This window comes from Oncorhynchus mykiss, chromosome 17 (genome assembly GCF_057628025.1).
Source record: "Oncorhynchus mykiss isolate SJ-2025 chromosome 17, ASM5762802v1, whole genome shotgun sequence".
In the NCBI taxonomy this organism is placed as follows: Eukaryota; Metazoa; Chordata; class Actinopteri; order Salmoniformes; family Salmonidae; genus Oncorhynchus; species Oncorhynchus mykiss.
Genome location: NC_143038.1, coordinates 46657501 through 46670139, shown reverse-complemented (window position 1 = coordinate 46670139; position 12639 = coordinate 46657501). Strand labels below are relative to the sequence as shown.

The following is a 12639-nucleotide window of genomic DNA, read 5'->3' as shown; positions in this document are numbered from 1 at the left end:
TGGTTGTCTTCACCCCCCACCAGGTGTCTCCCATTTTCCCACATTATTCCCTGTGTATTTATACCTGCGTTTTCTGTTTCTCAAGTTTTCGTTTTTAAACTTCCTGTTCTGAGCCTGCCTGTCGTCCAGTACCTGCCTGACTCTCCTGGGTTGCAAACCTCTGCCTGCCCTCAACCTACCTTTTGCCTGCAATTCGAACTATCTGCCTCCTATGTCTGCATCTGGGTCTTTTCCTGAGTCATGATACACCCGATATGCCTTCTCTACCGCCAACAAATCTATCTAGCATTTCTTTTGACTCTTCCCACTTCCAAACTAGTTTTCTAAAACCCATGCTTTGTTTTTGAAGACGGTGTATGTGTTTAATGTCGTCACACCCTATCTGTGAGTGTCAAGCCAGTCATTATCATGTCTGTCTGTCTCAGTGGTTCACACCCTCCACCTCATTCGTTACCATAGAAAGTAGACACATTACCCCACTGTGTGTTTGTGTGTGTGTGTATGTATTTGTGAGTCTGTGTGCATGCTCCAGAATGGTTCATAACTGTTTGATTATTCATGTGCTGTTAGGGTCTCAGTGGGTCAGTTGGTGGGAAACAGATCTGATCTGAGATGTGTGTCTATTGTGTTAACTAGCAATGAGGGAGGAGTAACTCAGGAGGACCACCCCTGTCTGTGGACTGCAGTGTGTGCAGGAGTCCATAAACTGTACTTACTCATGTACTACAAGACAGTCTTTGTTTTCAGCTAAGAATTAAATAGCAATAGAAGTCCAAATAGAGACATGTAACAAAAATACAACTAAAAAAATAAAGGTACGAATTTGAGACAATTGCAAGTACTTGTAGATTGTTTACTTCAATATATTTGTATATGCTGATACAAACATATTGTATAATATACTTGAATGTACAATCAGAATGTCCATATCACAAATCTGTCCTAGACTATTTAATAGTCATCTTTAAATAGACACAGGATGTCTGAGCTTGACTGGGATACAAGCCTGCTATCTATGAAGTGCAGTTCCCCTACCCTTACCCCCTCACCACTTGCTGTCATTACTCTAAAACTGCCTAGTCATCCCAAGGCCTGCCAACAGGAGAACACAGACACCCAACACAAATGGTATAGTACAGAGATACGTACTGTACATATACTGTACAAGCACCACACGTACACACCACAGGAGGTTGGTGGCACCTTAATTGGGGAGAACGGGCTTGTGGTAATGGCTGGAGTGGATGGGTGGAACGATATTAAATACATGCCATTCAGTTTGAGCCATTCCAGCCATTATTATGAGCCGTTCTCCCCTCAGCAGCCTCCTGTTGTACACACTAACCACACACATGCACAGATATACATAGCCATAGACCTACCAATTCAAAAATACACATACTTTACATTCTAGTACACAAATAGACATTGTTCATGAACCCGGCGGACAGACAGACAGATTCTAACCTCACCACCACATACTAACATCATGATACCTACCTTTAACTGAGGTGGTCTTTGGACGTAGACGGACCGCCTTCAGGACCCAGAGCCCCACGAAGGCCACCAGTCCAAAGGAGAGAACCCAGAGCCCCACGAAGGCCACCACTTCCAAATGAGAGAACACAGAGCCCCACGAAGGCCACCAGTCCAAAAGAGAGAACCCAGAGCCCCACGAAGGCCACCAGTCCAAAAGAGAGAACCCAGAGCCCCACGAAGGCCACCAGTCCAAAGGAGAGAACCCAGAGCCCCACGAAGGCCACCAGTCCAAAGGAGAGAACCCAGTGCCCCACGAAGGCCACCAGTCCAAATGAGAGAACCCAGAGCCCCACGAAGGCCACCAGTCCAAAAGAGAGAACCCAGAGTCCCACGAAGGCCACCAGTCCAAAAGAGAGAACCCAGAGCCCCACGAAGGCCACCAGTCCAAAGGAGAGAACCCAGCGGACCACGAAGGCCACCAGTCCAAAGGAGAGAACCCAGCGGACCACGAAGGCCACCAGTCCAAAGGAGAGAACCCAGAGCCCCACGAAGGCCACCAGTCCAAAGGAGAGAACCCAGAGCCCCACGAAGGCCACCAGTCCAAAGGAGAGAACCCAGAGCCCCACGAAGGCCACCAGTCCAAAAGAGAGAACCCAGAGCCCCACGAAGGCCACCAGTCCAAATGAGAGAACCCAGAGTCCCCCCAGCTGATAGGAGTTGACTTCATCACAGAGTCATTATCCTGGGGAATTCAGATGCTTCAGGTGAAGCCTGGCCTGCCAAAGGGGTTTGCTTGAACTGGAGATGGGCTGTCTGCGATGACAGCAATTGCACCATGATACAGCAGTGTTTAAGTGTGTATTTGGGTTGTTGTTTATCTGTGGAATAGACTGAGACAATATTGACATTGTTGATTCCACTCACCCCAGCAGAGGGCAAACTGGCTCTGACAGTGGATTGCTTGAGCAGCCTGACATAGCAGAGGCCTGGAGTCCAGTGAGGTATGGGGATGACTGCAGTATAACAGTCAGCCAGGCTGTCAGTCTGCCAGGGTTTCCACCCTCCACACATGACCCCAGAGGAACGGGGTTGTATTCATCAGGGCACACAATGGAAAATGAAAAAAAAAAAAGTGGAATGGAAAGTGAATACGAGTGCTTTCTTTTGGACAAGTCCAAGTAATGTTTCAGTCCATTTGATTGATTATGACCCTGGTGTCTACCATGTGTTGCTTCTGGCATCGTCCTCCTCCCACTTGTCACTGACTCGCTACAAGTTTCACACCAATCTAAGATGTGGAATTATTTTACGATGCTCATACCATGGACCATTTAGTTATTTGATTTACAATTTTAGGACCCTTGTAAGTATAAAAAAATATCTCAAAAAAGGATTTGATGAAACATTGAATTTATTGCTATTAGCCCACAGAAACACATTGAACAACACATTCATGCATGGAAAAAAAACATCAAAAGGAAGTATGTTTTGAAATATGCTTCTTATATCTGAGAGATAGCGAAGGAATTGTTTTATTACATTTCATGTAGTGGAATGACCCCTCCACCTATGATGTCATTTTTACTGCACAGTCACCAGATGACCTTTGGATCAGTACTGTGAAGCTGGTGGGCGTCATAGAGCAAAACGGATGACGTGTTTATAAGTGTCTCAGCTGTTCAGAGTTTTTTTTATAGCTCAAACCGTTCTGCCTTTACGGTTAGAAGACCTGTTTACGGTTAGAAGACCTGTTTACGGTTAGAAGACCTGTTTACGGTTAGAAGACCTGTTTCCGGGATGTCTCCTGGTCTCACAAACACCTTGGTAAGTCTGCCGTTTTCCACCACAGTGCCGAATGGCCGACACCGGCGGATGTAGTGGCATGAGATGCAGCCCGTGCAAAAACCCAGAAGTCTCTTGATTTGAAGTCACGTACATTGATGAATAAAATGGTGATTAAATGATTATACTAATTTGATTCCAGGGGGTTCCATACTATTTATATTCTAGGTGCAGCCTGGTCTTTATATTTACACTGCAGAATTTGCAGCAGTTGGACAATGTACAGAATCCATTTTGCGAGATCATGTTTCACATATGTGAAGTTCTGTCTTGATGTGTTATACGGCACGCTCTTTTGTTCCAGTTGTTTTGGATGCTGTCAAGCATTTCTTCACCATGTGCAATATAAAGGCACTAATTTACAAAATGAATGACAATATGTTAAGACAGGCCATGATGAAACAGGCAATTTCATTTGACTTACGGTAAATTGCACCGAGGCACTTGTTATGACAACTAATAAGCCAATAGGTCACATCATGGTGTCTGGACAGTGAATAGGTCAACGATGCAGACATGACAAATGATGCTGCATCCCTAATGGCACCCCATTCCCTATGGACCCTGATCAACAGTAGTACACTATTTAGGGAATAGGGTACCATATGGGACGCTAGCTGAGACACCACAAAACTTTTCCCCCCCAAAAAACCCAGATAACATAGACTAAATACTAGATGTCCCTTCGGACCCCAAAAACCCAACACATGCCAGATGTGTTGTGTCCCCTGTGCAGCGCTGTTCTCTGTTGGTAGATCTTCCCGATCCCACATCCCTGGAGGATGTTCCGTCATAGAAGCCTTTCCCATGGCAGCGAGCCGGGATCGATAGCACCATTTCCAGGTGATCCTCCCCTCCCATCTTCCTGGACAGTGTTAACACTCCCAGTGTAGGGTAATAAAGCATGTGGATCAATAGACCCCAGCTCTGTACACAACACTTCCACTCCTAACCACAGGGAACTAATGCTGGGAAATATGGAATTATACAGTTTATCAGACCATCCTGAAAAATGTACAGTAATTAAAATAACTTATTACGTAACAACTCACTTGGTTGCATTTTAACATGATTGTGTGCTAAAACTTTCGCAACATTTAACTTTTCTGTTTCCCTGCCCCCTCTCTCTATGTCCTATTTGCTTTGGGGTCAATTTATTATTTTTTTTATTTCACCTTTATTTAACCAGGTAGGCAAGGTGAGAACAAGTTCTCATTTACAATTGCGACCTGGCTGTTACGGCTTTCTTCGGTAGAAGGAGAGTCGGACCAAAATGCAGCGTGGCTATTGCGATCCATGTTAATTTAACAATGATGAAACATGAACTGTACAAAAACAATAAACATAATGTGAAAACCGAAACAGCCTAAACTGGTGCAAACTAACACAGAGGACACTAAGGACAATCACCCACGAAACACTCAAAGAATATGGCTGCCTAAATATGGTTCCCAATCAGAGACAACGATAAGCACCTGCCTCTAATTGAGAACCAATTCAGACAGCCATAGACTTACCTAGAAAACCCCACTAAGCCACAATCCCAATACGTATGAAAATCCCAAGACAAAACACCCCACATAAAAAAACCCATGCCACACCCTGGCCTGACCAAATAAATGAAGATAAACACAAAATACTTCGACCAGGGCGTGACAGAACCCCCCCCCCTAAGGTGCGGACTCCCGGACGCACATCAAAAACAATAGGGAGGGTCCGGGTGGGCGTCTGTCCATGGTGGCGGCTCCGGCGCGGGACGTGGACCCCACTCTATCAGTGTCTTAGTCCCTCCTCCTCGCGTCCTAGGATAGTCCACCCTCGCCGCCGACCATGGCCTAGTAGTCCTTACCCAGAATCCACCTGGACTGAGGGGCAGCTCGGGACTGAGGGGCAGCTCGGGACTGAGGGGAAGCTCGGCACTGAGGGGAAGCTCGGCACTGAGGGGAAGCTCGGCACTGAGGGGAAGCTCGGCACTGAGGGGAAGCTCGGCACTGAGGGGAAGCTCGGCACTGAGGGGAAGCTCGGCACTGAGGGGAAGCCCGGCACTGAGGGGAAGCCCGGCACTGAGAGGAAGCCCGGCACTGAGAGGAAGCCCAGCACTGAGAGGAAGCTCAGGCAGGTAGTTGGATCCGGCAGATCCTGGCTGGCTGGTGGTTCTGGCAGATCCTGGCTGACTGGCGGATCTGGAAGAGTCTGGCTGACTGGCAGATCTGGAAGAGTCTGGCTGACTGGCAGATCTGGAAGAGTCTGGCTGACTGGCAGATCTGGAAGAGTCTGGCTGACTGGCAGATCTGGAAGAGTCTGGCTGACTGGCAGATCTGGAAGAGTCTGGCTGACTGGCAGATCTGGAAGAGTCTGGCTGACTGGCAGATCTGGAAGAGTCTGGCTGACTGGCGGATCCTGGCAGACTGACGGATCTGGCTGCTCCACGCTGACTGGCGGCTCTGGCTGCTCCACGCTGACTGGCGGCTCTGGCTGCTCCGTGTAGACTGGCAGCTCTGGCGGCTCCGTGCAGACTGGCAGCTCCTTGCAGACTGGCAGCTCCTTGCAGACTGGCAGCTCCATGCAGACTGGCAGCTCCATGCAGACTGGCAGTTCTGGCTGCTCCATGCAGACTGGCAGCTCTGGCTGCTCCATGCAGACTGGCAGCTCTGGCTGCTCCATGCAGACTGGCAGCTCTGGCTGCTCCATGCAGACTGGCAGCTCTGGCTGCTCCATGCAGACTGGCAGCTCTGGCTGCTCCATGCAGACTGGCAGCTCTGGCTGCTCCATGCAGACTGGCAGCTCTGGCTGCTCCATGCAGACTGGCAGCTCTGGCTGTGCTGAACAGGCAGGAGACTCCGGCAGCGCTGGAGAGGAGAAAGGCTCTAACAGCGCTAAACAGGCCGGAGACTCCGACAGCGCTGGAGAGGAGGAAGGCTCTGACTGCGCTGAACAGGCGGGAGACTCCGGCAGCGCTGTAGAGGAGGAAGGCTCTGGCAGCGCTAGATAAGCGGGAGACTCCGGCAGCTCTGGAGAGGAGGAAGACTCTGGCAGCGCTGGACAGGCGAGGCGCACTGTAGGCCTGATGCGTGGTGCTGGCACTGGTGGTACTGGGCCGAGAACACGCACATGAAGCCTGTTGCGGGGAGCTGCCACCGGAGGGCTGATGCGTGGAGGTGGTACTGGATAGACCGGACCGTGCAGGCGCACTGGAGCTCTTGAGCACCGAGCCTGCCCAACCTTACCTGGCTCGATGCCCACTCTAGCCCGGCCGATACGAGGAGCTGGTATGTACCGCACCAGGCTATGCACCCGCACTGGAGACACCATGCGCACCACAGCATAACACGGTGCCTGCCCGGTCTCTCTAGCCCCCCGCTAAGCACAGGAAGTTGGCGTAGGTCTCCTACCTGGCGTAGCCATACTCCCTGTGAGCCCCCCCCCCCCAATACATTTTTGGGGCTGACTCCCGGGCTTCCTTGCCAACCGTGTTCCCTCGTATCGCCGGCTCCTCTCTCCGACTGCCTCTGCTCTCCTAAGTGCCTCCACCTGTTCCCATGGGAGGCGATCTCTTTCAGCCAGTATCTCCTCCCAAGTGTAACAGCCCTTGCCATCCAAGACGTCTTCCCATGTCCATTCCTCCTTTCGCTGCTCCTGCTGCCGCCGCCTGTCACCACGCCGCTTGGTCCTGTTGTGGTGGGTGATTCTGTTACGGCTTTCTTCGGTAGAAGGAGAGTCGGACCAAAATGCAGCGTGGCTATTGCGATCCATGTTTATTTAACAATGATGAAACATGAACTGTACAAAAACAATAAACATAATGTGAAAACCGAAACAGCCTAAACTGGTGCAAACTAACACAGAGGACACTAAGGACAATCACCCACGAAACACAAAGAATATGGCTGCCTAAATATGGTTCCCAATCAGAGACAACGATAAGCACCTGCCTCTAATTGAGAACCAATTCAGACAGCCATAGACTTACCTAGAAAACCCCACTAAGACACAATCCCAATACGTACGAAAAACCCAAGACAAAACACCCCACATAAAAAAAAACATGCCACACCCTGGCCTGACCAAATAAATGAAGATAAACACAAAATACTTCGACCAGGGCGTGACACTGGCCAAGATAAAGCAAAGCAGTTCGACAGATACAACGACACAGAGTTACACATGGAGTAAAACAAACATACAGTCAATAATACAGTATAAACAAGTCTATATACGATGTGAGCAAATGAGGTGAGAAGGGAGGTAAAGGCAAAAAAAAAGGCCATGGTGGCAAAGTAAATACAATATAGCAAGTAAAACACTGGAATGGTAGATTTGCAATGGGAGAATGTGCAAAGTAGAAATCAAAATAATGGGGTGCAAAGGAGCAAAATAAATAAATAAAATAAATACAGTAGGGAAAGAGGTAGTTGTTTGGGCTAAATTATAGGTGGTCTATGTACAGGTGCAGTAATCTGTGAGCTGCTCTGACAGTTGGTGCTTAAAGCTAGTGAGGGAGATAAGTGTTTCCAGTTTCAGAGATTTTTGTAGTTCGTTCCAGTCATTGGCAGCAGAGAACTGGAAGGAGAGGCGGCCAAAGAAAGAATTGGTTTTGGGGGTGACTAGAGAGATATACCTGCTGGAGCGTGTGCTACAGGTGGGAGATGCAATGGTGACCAGCGAGCTGAGATAAGGGGGGACTTTACCTAGCAGGGTCTTGTAGATGACATGGAGCCAGTGGGTTTGGCGACGAGTATGAAGCGAGGGCCAGCCAACGAGAGCGTACAGGTCGCAATGGTGGGTAGTATATGGGGCTTTGGTGACAAAACGGATTGCACTGTGATAGACTGCATCCAATTTGTTGAGTAGGGTATTGGAGGCTATTTTGTAAATGACATCGCCAAAGTCGAGGATTGGTAGGATGGTCAGTTTTACAAGGGTATGTTTGGCAGCATGAGTGAAGGATGCTTTGTTGCGAAATAGGAAGCCAATTCTAGATTTAACTTTGGATTGGAGATGTTTGATATGGGTCTGGAAGGAGAGTTTACAGTCTAACCAATTCAGGTCCTCTCCACAGAACATTTGACCTGGTTGCACACCCACTTGCCCGTGCACACACGCACACACGCACACACACACACACACACACACACACACACACACACACACACACACACACACACACACACACACACACACACACACACACACACACACACACACACACACACAGAGAGAGAGACCATTATTGTTTGAGGCCAATTCCTATGACATACAGTTGAAGTCGGAAGTTTACATACACCTTAGCCAAATACATCTAAACTCAGTTTTTCACAATTCCTGACATTTAATTCTAGTACAAATGCCCTGTCTTAGGTCAGTTAGGATTACCACTTTATTTAAAAAATTTGAAATGTCAGAATAATAGTAGAGAGAATTATTTATTTCAGCTTTGATTTCTTTCATCACATTCCCAGTGGGTCAGAAGTTTACATACACTCAATTAGTTTTTGGTAGCATTGCCTTTAAATTGTTTAACTTGGGTCAAACATTTCGTGTAGCCATCCACAAGCTTCCCACAGTAAGTTGGGTGAATTTTGGCCCATTCGTCCTGACAGAGCTGGTGTAACTGAGTCAGGTGTCAGGTTGGGTGGCCTCTTTGCTCGCACACACTTTTTCAGTTCTGCCCACAAATTTTCTATAGGATTGAGGTCAGGGCTTTGTGATGGCCACTCCAGTACCTTGACGTTGTTGTCCTTAAGCCATTTTGCCACAACTTTGGAAGTAAGCTTGGGGTCATTGTCCATTTGGAAGACCCATTTGAGACCAAGCTTTAACTGATGTCTTGAGATGTTGATTCAATCTATCCACATAATTTTACTTCCTCATGAAGCCATCTATTTTGTGAAGTGCACCAGTCCCTCCTGCAGCAAAGCACCCCCACAACATGATGCTGCCACCCCCATGCTCCACGGTTGGGATGGTGTTCTTGGGCTTGCAAGCCTCCCCCTTCTCCTCCAAATATAACGATGGTCATTATGGCCAAACAGTTCTATTTCTGTTTCATCAGACCAAAGGACATTTCTCCATAAAGTACAATCTTTATCCCCATTGTGCAGTTGCAAACCGTAGTCTGGCTTTTTTATGGCAGTTTTGGAGCAGTGGCTTCTTCCTTGCTGAGCGGCCTTTCAGGTTATGTCGATATAGGATTAGTTTTACTGTGGATATAGATACTTTTGTACCTGTTTCCTCCAGCATCTTCACAAGGTCCTTTGCTGTTGTTCTGGGATTGATTTGCACTTTTCGCACCACAGTACTAAGAGACAGAGCGCGTCTCCTTCCTGAGCGGTTAGACAGCTGCGTGGTCCCATGGTGTTTATTCTTCCGTTCTATCACTTGTACCGATGAACGTGGTACCTTCAGGCGTTTAGAAATTGCTCCCAAGGATGAACCAGACTTGTGGAGGTCTACAATTTGTTTTCTGAGGTCTTGGCTGATTTCTTTAGATTTTCCCATGGTGTCAAGCAAAGAGGCACTGAGTTTGAAGTTAGGCCTTGAAATACATCCACAGGTACACCTCCAATCGACTCAAAAGATGTCAATTAGCCCATCAGAAGCCTCTAAAGCCATGACAACATTTTCTGGAATTTTCCAAGCTGTTTAAAGGCGCAGTCAACTTCGCACATGTAAACTTCTGACCCACTGGAATTGTGACACAGTGAATTATAAGTGAAATTATCTGTCTGTAAACAATTGTTGGAAAAATGACTTGTCTCATGCACAAAGTAGATGTCCTAAACGACTTTCCAAAACTATAGTTTGTTAACAAGACATTTGTGGAGTGGTTGAAAAACAAGTTTTAATGACTCCAACCTAAGTGTATGTAAACTTCCGACTTCAACTGTATACAGCACCTAACAATTTAACCTGCTTCCTTCAATAACATGTTAATGAATACATATCTGAATATATACAGTGCATTCGGAAAGTATTCAGACCTCTAGACTTTTCCACATTTTGTGATGTTACAGCCTTATTCTAAAATGGATTAAATACTTTCCCCCCTCATCACAAAGCCAAAACAGGTTTTTAAACATTTTTGCACTTGTATTAAACATAAAAAACAGAGAAACCTTATTTATAGTGCCTTGCGAAAGTATTCGGCCCCCTTGAACTTTGCAACCTTTTGCCACATTTCAGGCTTCAAACATAAAGATATAAAACTGTATTTTTTTGTGAAGAATCAACAACAAGTGGGACACAATCATGAAGTGGAACGACATTTATTGGATATTTCAAACGTTTTTAACAAATCAAAAACTGAAAAATTGGGCGTGCAAAATTATTCAGCCCCCTTAAGTTAATACTTTGTAGCGCCACCTTTTGCTGCGATTACAGCTGTAAGTCACTTGGGGTATGTCTCTATCAGTTTTGCACATCGAGAGGCTGACATTTTTTTCCCATTCCTCCTTGCAAAACAGCTCAAGCTCAGTGAGGTTGGATGGAGAGCATTTGTGAACAGCAGTTTTCAGTTCTTTCCACAGATTCTCGATTGGATTCAGGTCTGGACTTTGACTTGGCCATTCTAACACCTGGATATGTTTATTTTTGAACCATTCCATTGTAGATTTTGCTTTATGTTTTGGATCATTGCCTTGTTGGAAGACAAATCTCCGTCCCAGTCTCAGGTCTTTTGCAGACTCCATCAGGTTTTCTTCCAGAATGGTCCTGTATTTGGCTCCATCCATCTTCCCATCAATTTGAATCATCTTCCCTGTCCCTGCTGAAGAAAAGCAGGCCCAAACCATGATGCTGCCACTACCATGTTTGACAGTGGGGATGGTGTGTTCAGCTGTGTTGCTTTTACGCCAAACATAACGTTTTACATTGTTGCCAAAAAGTTAAATTTTGGTTTCATCTGACCAGAGCACCTTCTTCCACATGTTTGGTGTGTCTCCCAGGTGGCTTGTGGCAAACTTTAAACAACACTTTTTATGGATATCTTTAATAAATGGCTTTCTTCTTGCCACTCTTCCATAAAGGCCAGATTTGTGCAATATACGACTGATTGTTGTCCTATGGACAGAGTCTCCCACCTCAGCTGTAGATCTCTGCAGTTCATCCAGAGTGATCATGGGCCTCTTGGCTGCATCTCTGATCAATCTTCTCCTTGTATGAGCTGAAAGTTTAGAGGGACGGCCAGGTCTTGGTAGATTTGCAGTGGTCTGATACTCCTTCCATTTCAATATTATCGCTTGCACAGTGCTCCTTGGGATGTTTAAAGCTTGGGAAATCTTTTTGTATGCAAATCCGGCTTTAAACTTCTTCACAACAGTATCTCGGACCTGCCTGTTGTGTTCCTTGTTCTTCATGATGCTCTCTGCGCTTTTAACGGACCTCTGAGACTATCACAGTGCAGGTGCATTTATACGGAGACTTGATTACACACAGGTGGATTGTATTTATCATCATTAGTCATTTAGGTCAACATTGGATCATTCAGAGATCCTCACTGAACTTCTGGAGAGAGTTTGCTGCACTGAAAGTAAAGGGGCTGAATAATTTTGCACGCCCAATTTTTCAGTTTTTGATTTGTTAAAAAAGTTTGAAATATCCAATAAATGTCGTTCCACTTCATGATTGTGTCCCACTTGTTGTTGATTCTTCACAAAAAAATACAGTTTTATATCTTTATGTTTGAAGCCTGAAATGTGGCAAAAGGTCGCAAAGTTCAAGGGGGCCGAATACTTTCGCAAGGCACTGTACATAAGTTTTCAGACCCTTTGCTATGAGACTCGAAATAGAGGTCAGTCCTCCCGAGTTACGCAGAGGTCTTAGGTACTGCATCGCAGTGCTAAACCGTCCCTACAGACCCAGGTTCGATCCCAGGCTGTGTTGCAGCCGGCTGCGACCGGGAAACCCATGAGGCGGTGCACAATTTGCCCAGAGTCGTCCGGGTTATGGGAATGTTTGGCTGGCCGGGGAAGACACTTGTGCCATTGCACTCTAGCGGCGCGCCGGGTGCATGCAGGCTGACTTCGGTTGCCATCTGTAGGATAAACTGAGCAGAAAGATACATGATGAAAAGCTGCTCCAGAGCGCTCAGGATCTCAGACCGGTGTGAAGGTTCACCTTCCAACAGGACAATGACCCTAAGCAGAGAGCCAAGACAACGCAGGAGTGGCTTTGGGACAAGTCTCTGAATGTGCTTAAGTGGCCCAGCCAGAGCCCGGACTTGAACCCGATATAACATCTCTGGACAGACCTGAAAATAGCTGTGTGCAGCAACGCTCCCCATCCAAACTGACATACATTGAGAGGATCTGCAGAGAAAAA

At 46.8% G+C, this 12639-nt stretch overlaps 1 long non-coding RNA gene across 1 annotated transcript in view; it reads left to right on the top strand.

Annotated features, from left to right (window-relative positions):
- Positions 1–3076: 3076 nt before the first annotated feature.
- Positions 3077–12639, top strand: part of LOC149976056 (uncharacterized) — a 54984-nt gene continuing 45421 nt past the window's right edge. The window contains exon 1 of the long non-coding RNA XR_016487983.1: positions 3077–3303. This is a non-coding gene — a long non-coding RNA (uncharacterized LOC149976056). The remainder of the gene's footprint in view (positions 3304–12639) is intronic.